Below are 11,861 nucleotides of genomic sequence, written 5' to 3'. Positions count from 1 at the left end.
TTTTTTTTTTTTTTTTTTTTTTTTTTGTGGTACGCGGGCCTCTCTCTGTTGTGGCCTCTCCTGTTGCCGAGCACAGGCTCTAGATGCACAGGCTCAGCGGCCATGGCTCACGGGCCCAGCCACTCCACAGCATGTGGGATCCTCCCAGACCGGGCACAAACCCACGTCCCCTGCATCAGCAGGTGGACTCTCAACCACTGCGCCACAAGGGGAGCCCTCTCTAGGTGATTTTTGATTTCCACTTTGATTTTCTCAGTGCTCTCTTGGTTATTTAGTAATGTATTATTAAGCCTTCATGTGTTTTTGTTTTTTACATTTTTTTCCCTGTAATTGATTTCTAATCTCATACTGTTGTTGTTGTTGGAAAAAAGGCTTGATATGATTTCAATTTTCTTAAATTTACCGAGGCTTGATTGGTGACACAAGATATGATCTATCCTGGAGAGTGTTCTGTGTGCAGTTGAGAAGAAAGTGTAATCTGCTGTTTTTGGATGGAATGTCCTATAAATATCAATTAGATCTATGTGGTCTATTGTGTCATTTAAAGCTTGTATTTCCTTATTAATTTTCTGTCTGGATGATCTGTCCATTGGTGTAAGTGAGGTGTTAAAGTCCTCCACTATTATTGCGTTACTGTCAATTTCCCTTTTTATAGCTGTTAGCATTTGCCTTATGTATTGAGGTGCTCCTATGTTGTATGTATATATATTTATAATTGTTATATCTTTTTCTTGGATTGATTTCTTGATCATTATGTAGTGTCCTTCCTTGTAACGTGTAACATTCTTTATTTTAAAGTCTACTTTATCTGATATGAGTATTGCTACTCCAAGTTTCTTTTGATTTCCATTTGTATGGAATATCTTTTTCCATCCCCTCATTTTCAGGCTGTATGTGTCCCTAGGTCTGAAGTGGGTCTCTTGTAGACAGCATATATATGGGTCTTGTTTCTGTATCCATTCAGTGAACCTGTGTATTTTGGTTGGAGCATTTAATCCATTCACATTTAAGGTAATTAATGATATGTATGTTCCTATTACCATTTTCTTAATTGTTTTGCGTTTGTTTTTGTAGGTCCTTCTCTTCTCTTGTGTTTCCCACTTAGAGAAATTCCTTTAGCATTTGTTGGAGAGCTGGGTTTGTTGTGCTGAATTCTCTTAGCTTTTGATTGTCTGTAAAGCTTTTGATTTCTCTGTTGAATCTGAATGAGATCCTTGCTGGGTAGAGTAATCTGGGTAGTAGGTTCTTCCCTTTTATCACTTTAAATATGTCATGACTCTCCCTTCTGGCTTGTAGAGTTTCTGCTGAAAAATCAGCTGTTAATCTTATGGGAGTTCCCTTGTATATTATATGTCATTTTTCCCTAGTTGCTTTTAATAATTTTTCTTTGTCTTTAATTCTGGTCAGTTTGATTACTATGTGCCTTGGCCTGTTTTCCTTGGGTTTATCCTGCCTGTGACTCTCTGCACTTTCTGGACTTGTGTGGCTATTTCCTTTCCCACGTTAGGGAATTTTTCATCTATAATCTCTTCAAATATTTTCTCAGTCCTTTCTCTCTCTCTTCTCTTCCTGGGACCCCATAATGTGAATGTTGGTGCATTTAATGTTGTCCCAGATGTCTCTTAGGCAGTCTTCATTTATTTTCATTCTTTTTTCTTTATTCTGTTCCACGGCAGTGAATTCCACCATTTTGTTCTCCAGGTCGTTTATTGGTTCTTCTGTCTCAGTTATTTTGCTATTGATTCTTTCTAGTGCATTTTTCATTTCAGTTATTGTATTTTTAATCTCTGCCTGTTTGTCCTTTAATTCTTCTAGGTCTTTATTAAACATTTCTTGCATCTTCTCAATCTCTGCCTCCATTCTTTTTCCAATGTCCTGGATCATCTTCACTATCATTATTCTGAATTCTTTTTTCTGGAAAGTTGCCTATATCCATTTCATTTAATTGTTTTTCTGGGGTTTTATCTTGTTCCTTCATCTGGTACATAGTCCTCTGCCTTTTCATTTTGTCTGTCTTTCTGTGAATGTGGTTTTGGTTACACAGCCTGCAGGATTGTAATTGTTCTTGCTTTTGCTCTCTGCCCTCTGGTGGATGAGGCTATCAAAGGGGCTTGCACAAGCTTCCTCATGGGAAGGACTGGTGCTGGGTAGAGCCGTGTGTTACTCTGGTGGGCAGAGCTCAGTAGAACAGTCTGTTTGTCTGCTGATGGGTGGAGTTGAGTTCCCTCCCTATTGGTTGTTTGGCCTGAGGCAACCCAGCATTGGAGGCTACAGGTCTTTTGGTGGGGCTAATGATGGACTCCAGGAGGGCTCATGCCAAGGAGTGTTTCCCAGAGCTTCTGCTGCCAGTGTCCTTGTCCCCAAGGTGAGCCACAGACAACCCCACCTCTGCAGAAGATCCTCCAACACTAGCAGGTAGGTCTGGTTCATTCTCCTATGGGGTCACTGCTCTTTCCCCTGGGTACTGATGCACACGGTACTTTGTGTGTGCCCTCCAACAGTGGAGTTTCCCCAAGTCCTGTCAAAGTCCTGCAATCAAATCCTGCTAGCTTTCAAAGTCTGATTCTCTTGGAATTCTTCCTCCTGTTGCTAGACCCCTAGGTTGGGAAGCCTGATGTGGGGCTCAGAACATTTGCTCCAGTGGGTGGACTTCTGTGGTATAATTGTTCTCCAGTTTGTGAGTCACCCACCCAGTGGTTATAGGATTTGATTTTATTGTGACTGTATCCCTCCTATCATCTCATTGTGTCTTTGGATGTGGGGTACATTTTCTGGTGAGTTCCAGTGTCTTCCTATGGATGATTGTTCAGCAGCTAGTTGTGATTCCAGTGCTCTTGCAAGAGGGGTTGAGTGCACATCCTTCTACTCTGCCATCTTCTAACAGCTGTTTTAAAGTGGCTACTTGTGAAGTTCCTCTTATAAATAATTTTGCACTGGTCATATTTTAAGTAAAGAGAAAAATAATCCAGCAGTTCCTAAGTGGACGTTGAATAAAAATATCCAGAATTTTTTTTAAAATCTGTCAATTTCTTGTACATCTTTGACCCTCATCAAATTACAAGATATTCCATGTAACAGAATTAGTAACTAAATTGTGCCCTACTGTAAAATGTGAGTGGAGAGTTAATGGTTCCATGAGAAAATGCTCTGACTCTAAAATGTTTGTAATTTTATTGTTTACTCTTCACCTCTGATATAATGGAAAGAGAAATCAAAGATAATAAAAGACAACTATTCTCCCATAAAAGTGATATATGCATGTGTTTATCACTAATATTTCAAGACTGGATGAGATACTATCTTGCTCCAAGTTTTAGTGACTTCAGAAATGTCAACATGGCTGCCACACTGTGAGACATATTTGCTATTAATTCTGATGTGTTATATTGTGGAAGTGTACTTGGGTTAAGTCTGACTGGTTAATTAAAACTTTATTCTGTGTAAAAGTAAAAAAAAAATCACTCTTCATTCTTTTATGTTGTTTTCTGACACTGTGTAGATAACTTCAGACACTAATTTGAACTGCCAATATATATATATATATATATATATATATATAATTTTCAATGCAACTCAAGAAAAAGATAAAATTTTGCTTTGAATATGACATTTATATGCCAGTCCTTGATTTAGATATGCAGAGGTAGCAAGACATGTTAGCTGGAAGTAGCAACCCAGCATATTTCTAAACATGATGTCCCATTTATGTTCAAAATGACGCGGATGGAATCAATTAGGAGAAACAAGTGAGTTCCAAGACATACTTTTAAAAAGCTGCAGAGTTGCTTAGTAACCTGATGTAATACTTCATTTCCCAAGACAGCTGTAAGGCTGTCAGAGTAGGTAATGGAGCACTCAGAAATGAATCAAATCTCATGGGCTCTGTCAAGATCATACTCATATTAAATATGTTTGACGCCCCCCTCCACCATCAGAAGTTGTATATATATGCTCAGTAAAACATATAGCAGGACGGTGATCAGGAAATATGACTTCAAGTTGTGCTTTGACATAAAAATCTTGTTTATTTTCTTTACATACATTGTGTTGCCATAAATCATCAAGCCACGTATATACCAGTACTCATGTACATTCAAGTGTTTCACCCTGCAGGATAACTTGTTATATCCTTGGATCCTCTCTGGTAGCACTTACTGCAGTCTGCACCTAATATGCTCTGCATTTGAGGATTTCACACAGGAAGTCACAAGCAGTGTTACTTTTCCTCCACATTGTCCAGACAGCAATATCCACTCATGTAAATTACATTCTTACAGAGGAACTATCCTTATTGAACACTTTGAATAATTTTACTATCTCCTCTGCAAATAAAACCAGGATCACACATACACATAAACTAAACTGTAAATATAATATAACTTAAAAATTATTTATGCTCATAAAATTTTTGAACCTAGGTCCTCTAACAGATGATATATTTTTGTTTTAACTTTCTAAACTCTTAATTCTCCATTTTAATTTGCCAAGATAAGAAAAAAATGTATATTGAGAAAATGCCAGATTACTCTTCCTGAATTATAACAATTGGGATTTGAGAGTTCATAAGAAATAGAAAAAAAAGGAAGGTAGAGATGCATTAAATGATTAACTTCATTGGTAAGAACTCATATGACAGGTCTTGATTTTCAAGTTAAAGATCTAAAGAGAAGAAAATTCCTATTATCTCCTCCTCAGAGTTAGCTGACACATAATCATTACATTATTAATTCTTGTATCATCTTTGTGAGATATAGTGGGAACAATCATTTTTCTCATTTTTATAAGTAGATTTTATAAATTTTTAGTTATTAAGCTAGCATGTGGCTGAATCTTAGGAAAATCATAAAAAAATACATATAATATTTATTGGAGTAGTCTGTAAATAGATATTATAATCAATTAACTGATAATAACCATGAATATATTTAGTAAAAAAACAACAATAAAACAACTCTATTGATTTGTGTGCAACATCCCTGACAGTGCTTGGACCCATTTCCAACAGTTCCCACTACTTATGATTTAGGACTAGAAATGTAACAGTAATACAGCTTTCATTAAGACACATGGAATGAGCATATAGGACGTTCCTCCTAGAAGTAATCCTTTAAAAAGGGGAGACAAAAAAGTGAGCGATCAAGAGTGAATCACAAATCACCAGTTTTCTCTAGGATTGTTGCCATATAATTCTTCTGTGATGAGAAAAGTCATTTTTTGAGTTGCTGCCTAGGCATTTTACAGTATGACAATTCTGCTCGTACCCAGAGTGTGAACATTTAGATAAGGACACGAGTTTAGTATTCCTCCACAAGTTCCCAACTTGCTTTTCCTGGGGCACCATGTAAAATGACCACTCAGTGTTGAGCTCCCCACATAGTCATAACCTGGAACCCAGGTGTCTCTTAAGTAACAGGTGGCTGCTCTCTATTTACTGCTGGCTAGTGACCTCAGACAGAAGGCTGCCCTCCCCTGGCTCATTACACCTCCGCTTCTGGGCTCTGTGTACACTTGTGACTTTATTTCCTTTGTGTGAGTGTATTGAAACTGCACCTTGAATCAAAACAAGCCCCAGGGTTTCCCCTTCCCCAAAGTGGGAGCTCCCTCTAGTGCTCAGGAAGTTACCTGCTGCACCCCACCACCACCCCCACCCCAAGCCCTGTGTGTGGATTTTGCCTCCTTATTCAGCAGGTCATAATTTGCATAATCTGAATATTCTTAGCTTAACACACCAGCTCCAGGGTTTCACACACAGCTTCACACTATGATTATCCTTTAAAACAAGAAAAAGGCACTTTTAAAAATCAAGAGATGTAAGATAAGGCTTAATACTGATTTTATTTTTGTTTTCCTTTGAACATCAAAAAATGTATTAATATTGAGGTATTAATTGCCAGCCACCCAAAAAGGATCAGGATCTAAGTGGTCCAACAGGCTAGAAATTATTGATTCTGATGTTATTATAGGCTCTAACAGTGATTTAAATCATGCATCTTACTTACAAAGCAGAAATAGAGACACAGACATGGAGAACAAACGTATGGATGCCAAGGGGGAAAGGGAGGGGGTGGGATGAATTGGGAGATTGGGATTGACATATATACATTACTGATACTATGTATAAAATAGATAACTAATGAGAACCTACTGTATAGCACAGGGAACTCTACTCAATGCTCTGTGGTGACCTAAATGGGAAGGAAATGCAAATAAGAGGGAATGTATGTATAGTTATAGCTGATTCACTTTGCTGTACAGTAGAAACTAACACAACATTGTAAAGCAACTATACTCCAATAAAAAATTTTTAAAAATTTTGTAGTGTTAAACAGTTTATCAGTAAACCCTGCAAATAGCTAGTAATTTATGTATGATGGCTATTCCAAGTATTCAGTTTGACCCACTCTGACCTCAGAGAACATATTCATGTAATTTGCAAGATCAGAATGAGGAGAAATTTCCCTATTGGTTGCTCTCATAGAGCAGCACAAAAAAGAAAATGCCATTTACCCATCTGGAAATACATAAGTGCCCTGTCATAAAGTGTGTACACATAATTTTCTGAGTTATGAGTTAAATAATTGAACTGCTTTGTGATAATTAGACTTATAAAAATGAGTAAATAAGTTACTAGAATTGTTAAGTTTGAAGACCAGTTAGTTATTCAACTGGTGAAGGAAAACAAACTAATATCTGCTGTCCTTTGCAGTTTACAAATAGACGTTGTCTAAGCCCAGTCAAACAAGAGCAGATACAGACCTCGTTCATATTTATTTCCTCAAAAAATCCAATCACACCAGCCTTTTATGATTTTTTTCTGACAGAGATTAGAGGTTTTAATCCCACATTTTAGAGGGCATACATTTCCATATCTCTGGCAGATAATTATTTTTATCCAAATTTCTTTTTGGGGAAGACACTGTCTCTTTCCTCCTCTGATTCTTCCATCATAAACTAAAACATATGTAAGGGATTTCCATAGAGCTGGAATTTGTTCTGGACTATTCAGCATGTAGACTGTATGAGAAGTTTTCATATAAGTAATAACTATTGCATTTACAGTGCACTTTACACTGTAACCATCACATAGATTATTTTCAGCCTCATATAAAGTAGTACTCAAAGTTGACATTTTTTTAACCTATTTTACAAGGGCAAGGATCATATCTTAGAGAGTTTAGTTGAGATTTCTAAATCCTCTGAGCTAGTAATTATGGAGGCAGAATCGTCACTCTTATTTGTCTGAAAGCAAATATGCATGTTCTTTCCTTGGTATCACGCTGCTTCTCTGAGGGGGCAGAAAAAAAGGAAAGAAAAAGGCATCACTGATAAATGTACAAAGTGGGGGCAGAGGAGGGGAGCTGTCTTAATGTGTGCTATTTCCAGTGAAAGAATAAAGCTAGGACATTTCCATCATAAATATCCATGTCATTTTACAACTGATTTGATGCTCAGAATCCAACTCTGATACTTAAAATATATGAACTTGATTTTAATAAGCTATTGCTTTCTCATCTGTCAATGACAATGGCTTCTAAATCAAAGATCCCTGGTGAGAATTTGAAGGGATAATTAGCACAGTGCTTGTCAAAAAAAGTAAATGCTCATAAACTTTTAAACATGATTATGGTTATGTTTGCCTCTAGAATCTGCCACAACTGGATGTTTTGAAAAGCTTAGTGTGTTGCAAGTGACAAGAGCCTTGTTAGCCCCCAATAGTTATCTCTGTTTCACCCCACTTAAATATTTTTTTTTTATCTGCCATATAGTCTACAAAGAAATGTGAGATTCAAGGAGGTTAAGTGACTTCTATAAAGTCATGAAAGCAGAGGATAATACTCTTCTAGAACCCATATCTCTTGACTCACATGTCAGATCACACAGAAAATACCTTACAATCCCTACATTAATTCACTTGTTATTTATCCTAAATTATGTGTTATGTGTGAAGGAAAACCTTAGATGAATCACTACATAAAAAAGAAAAGGTTATTTATCAGTTTAGAATAGTTGATATATATCAGAGGGTTTTTTTGAGAATTAAAGTACAAAGAAGAAACATACAATACAGTGGATCACAACTTTATGTACCTCTTCTTAAATCTTTTTTTTGTCAGTACAAAAGTCTATTAAAAAAAACACAATAGGTAAGAAAGAAAAATTAACTTATATCCCATTAAAGTCAAATATTTCTGTGTATATGAGAATGTAAAATAGGTGTTTATTCAATAATGCAAAAGAGGGAAATATAGCTTCAGTAACCATTTTAACATAAATTTCTCATATCTAGGCCCACAAAGGAATAATGTACTTAACATAATTATATGACAATGTGTTAGAAAACATAACTGCTCAACTGACAAAGAATTAGTTGACTTAATATGAGGGCAGACTAGAAGGTGAGGTGAGGAAAAGAAGAGCAATTCGCTACGCCCCTGCATTTTGGCAAATATTGCTTTATAAGGTACATTGCCCTAATGTTATTTTGAGTTTGGGATTATCTAGAGCAGGTCATAGGAAAACTAAGTTGAGTTCAGGTTTGTGATAAATTTTGTTCAATGCCATACATACATATAAAAAGCAAAACATGGTACATATTTTCTGTTAAAGTTTAATTTTTTGATTATAAGATCATTAATTATGCTAAGTAAATGAGAGCCATACTTGAAATGATTAACAATGATTTTATTCCTAATATGTAGTCTCCATGGTGTCTTTCATCTCAAAAGTCATCAAATACTGATATTAGATAGTGACATGTAGGTTCTGTTTAGTCAGGCATTAATAAATAGGGTTAATGATGAAATTCATATATATCAACTTTGATTTGAATAAAATTATATAAATTTATGTTTATTTTTAATGTTTACAATATCCATTAACGTCAAAGAGAGAGTATCTGCACTGATTTCAATCTTGTCTAAACATGTAACTGTATGTTTATTTTTACTCTTCCATATGCAAACTTTTGTAAATTCAAAGCTGCATCTTGTCTTTTGATCTTCTAGAAAAAAAAATTCAACTTTCTTTATCCTTCTTCCAAATCCTCACATTAAGAATCTTGAGAATGTTAATTCCTATAAATGTACTATCCAAGTGTGTGTGTGGGAAAATGTTGGTTTTGCTTTTTACTTATTATCTCTCCTCTCCCCTTTCTTCTCCCTCCCTCTCTCCCTCTCCCTCTCCCTCTCTCTCCCTCTCTCCATATTACATGTGTTTGCACATAAGGCTTCCATATGTCTTCTTATTTTAAAAGAAGATTTTAATGACTTTTGAAATGAATAAATATTTTGTTATTTATTTATGATAAATATAAATTAATAATATAAATAAATATAAATTGTGCTATATAAAACACCAAGTACAATTGGTAAAAAAATGCAGATGGTGCCATTTATTAATTTTGAAGTCCTCAATTAGGAAGGAAAATAAAGTGTTTTAAGGCCAGAGTTGCAGAGAACCACCAAGTAGTAGATCTTGCCTTATAAAATGTTATTTAATTTAGTTACATGTCTATGCTTTTTTTTTTTTTTTCCGGTACGCGGGCCTCTCACTGTTGTGGCCTCTCTTGTTGCGGAGCACAGGCTCTGGATGCACAGGCTCAGCAGCCATGGCTCACGGGCCCAGCCGCTCCGAGGCATGTGGGATCTTCCCAGACCGGGGCACGAACCCGCGTCCCCTGCATCGACAGGCAGACTCTCAACCACTGCGCCACCAGGGAAGCCCCATATCTATGCTTTTAAAACCTAGTGCTGCATATTTATGATTTCAACAAAATACAGAGCCATGAAATTATTGGCTTTGTCTATTCTAATCACTGGTCATTGGTATGACTAACAAATTGTAAAAAACATGAAATTTAAATTGTTATAGATAATATTATGTCTATAATGCTAATGAACTGTGGATTATTAATATATCTGGTTATTATACTATTTAGTTAGTTTAGGAAAACTTTATCATTTTTTTTATAACAGGGAATTTTCTAGATGATTTTGATTTGACCTATTAGACTTTTTGATAAACCTCTAGCAATTTATCTCTTTGGTTTTTAAAATAAATCTCCAAAGTTGTAAACTATTTTTATTTCTTTCTATATTAAAGATTTATAGCTTAACCTATGTTTATGATACATTTGTATAATTATAAAATTTTGTGTGTGTGTGTGTGTCAGGCCACTCACTATTAAGAAACTATTTCCTAATGCTTTCTGTCACATAGCTAATAAGATAAAAGGAAGAATTTATACTTAGGACTTCTGACATCTACTTTCAACTGGATGCTGTTATAGTCTATTTACTGTAATTACTCCTAGCTTACAACTTGTATTTGTTTATATGATGTCACTTTTATATATTGTGATTTTATATAGGCTACAACATTTAAAATGCTATTAACACAAAGTATCTCTAGAGTAAAATTTCCTACAGGAACTGAGTAAATTGCAAAGTTATCTGTTGTTCTTTTCCACAGTATGTAGTGTGTATGTAAAACGGAACATACAGGCATACCTTGGAGATATTCCAGACCACCACAATAAAGTGGATATCATAATAGAGTAATTCACACAAATTTTTTGGTTTCTCAGTGCAGATAAAAGTTATGTTTACACTACACTTTAGTCTATTAAGTGTATAATAGAATTATGTCTAAAAGAAAATGTACGCACCTTAATTAAAAATACCTTATTGTTAAAAAATGCTAACCATCATCTGAGCCTTCAGTAAGTTGTAATATTTTTGCTGGTGGAGGGTCTTGTTAATGGCTGCTGACTCATCAGAGTGCTGGTTGCTGAAGGTGCGGCTAGCTGTGACAATTTCTTAAAATAAGACAAGAAAGTTTAGTGCATTGATTCAGTCTTCCTTCCACAAATGATTTCTCTGTAGCATGCAATGCTGATCAATATCTTTTTACCTAGAGTAGAAATTCCCTTTATTCACCAGGAATAGATTCCCTCTAAAGAAACCACTTTCTTTGCTCATCCATAGGGGGCAACTCCTCATTCATTAAAGTTTTATCATGAGATTGCAACAATTCAGTCACATCTTCATGTTCAATTTCTAATTCTAGTTGATTTGTGATTACTACCATATCTACAGACAGTTACTTCTTTCACTGAAGCATTGGACCCCTTAAAGTCATCCACGAGGGTTGGGATCAACTTCTTCCAAACTCCTGTTTATGTTGATATATTGACTTCTTCCCATTAGTCATGAACATTCTTCATGACATCTAGAATGGTCAGTCTTTTCTAGAATGTTTTCAATTGACTTTGCCCAGATTCATTAGAGGAATCTCTATCTACAGCATCCATAACCTTACAAAATGTATACCTTAAATAATAATACTTGAAAATCAAAATTACTCCATGATCCATGGGCTGCAGACTGAATGTTGTGTTAGCAGGCATAAAAACAACATAACTTTTATTGTACATCTCCATCAGAGATCTTGGGTGATGAGGTATATTGTCAAAGAACAGTAATATTTTGAAAATAATTTGTTTTTCTGAGCAGTTTGTCTCAGCAGTGAGCTTAAAATATTTCAATTAATCATGTTGTAAACAGATGTGGTATCATCCAGGCTTTATTATTCCATTTTTGGAACACAGCAAAGTAGACTTAGCATAAATTTTTAGAGCTCAAGGATTTGGGGAAAAGGTAAATGAGCATTGGCTTCAAGTTAAAGTCACCAGCTGCATTAGCTTCTAACAAGAGAGGCAGTTTGTCCTTTGAAGATTTGAAGCCAGGCATTGGCTTCTCCTCTCTAGCTATGAAAGTCTTAGGTGGCATCTTTTTCCAATAAAAGGCTATTTTATCTACATTGGAAACCTGTTGTTTAGTATAGCCATCTTCCTTCATTGT

The sequence above is a fragment of the Lipotes vexillifer genome, unplaced genomic scaffold, assembly GCF_000442215.2.
Source record: "Lipotes vexillifer unplaced genomic scaffold, Lipotes_vexillifer_v1.1 scaffold347, whole genome shotgun sequence".
NCBI classification, from domain to species: Eukaryota; Metazoa; Chordata; class Mammalia; order Artiodactyla; family Lipotidae; genus Lipotes; species Lipotes vexillifer.
This window is presented reverse-complemented; position numbering follows the sequence as displayed.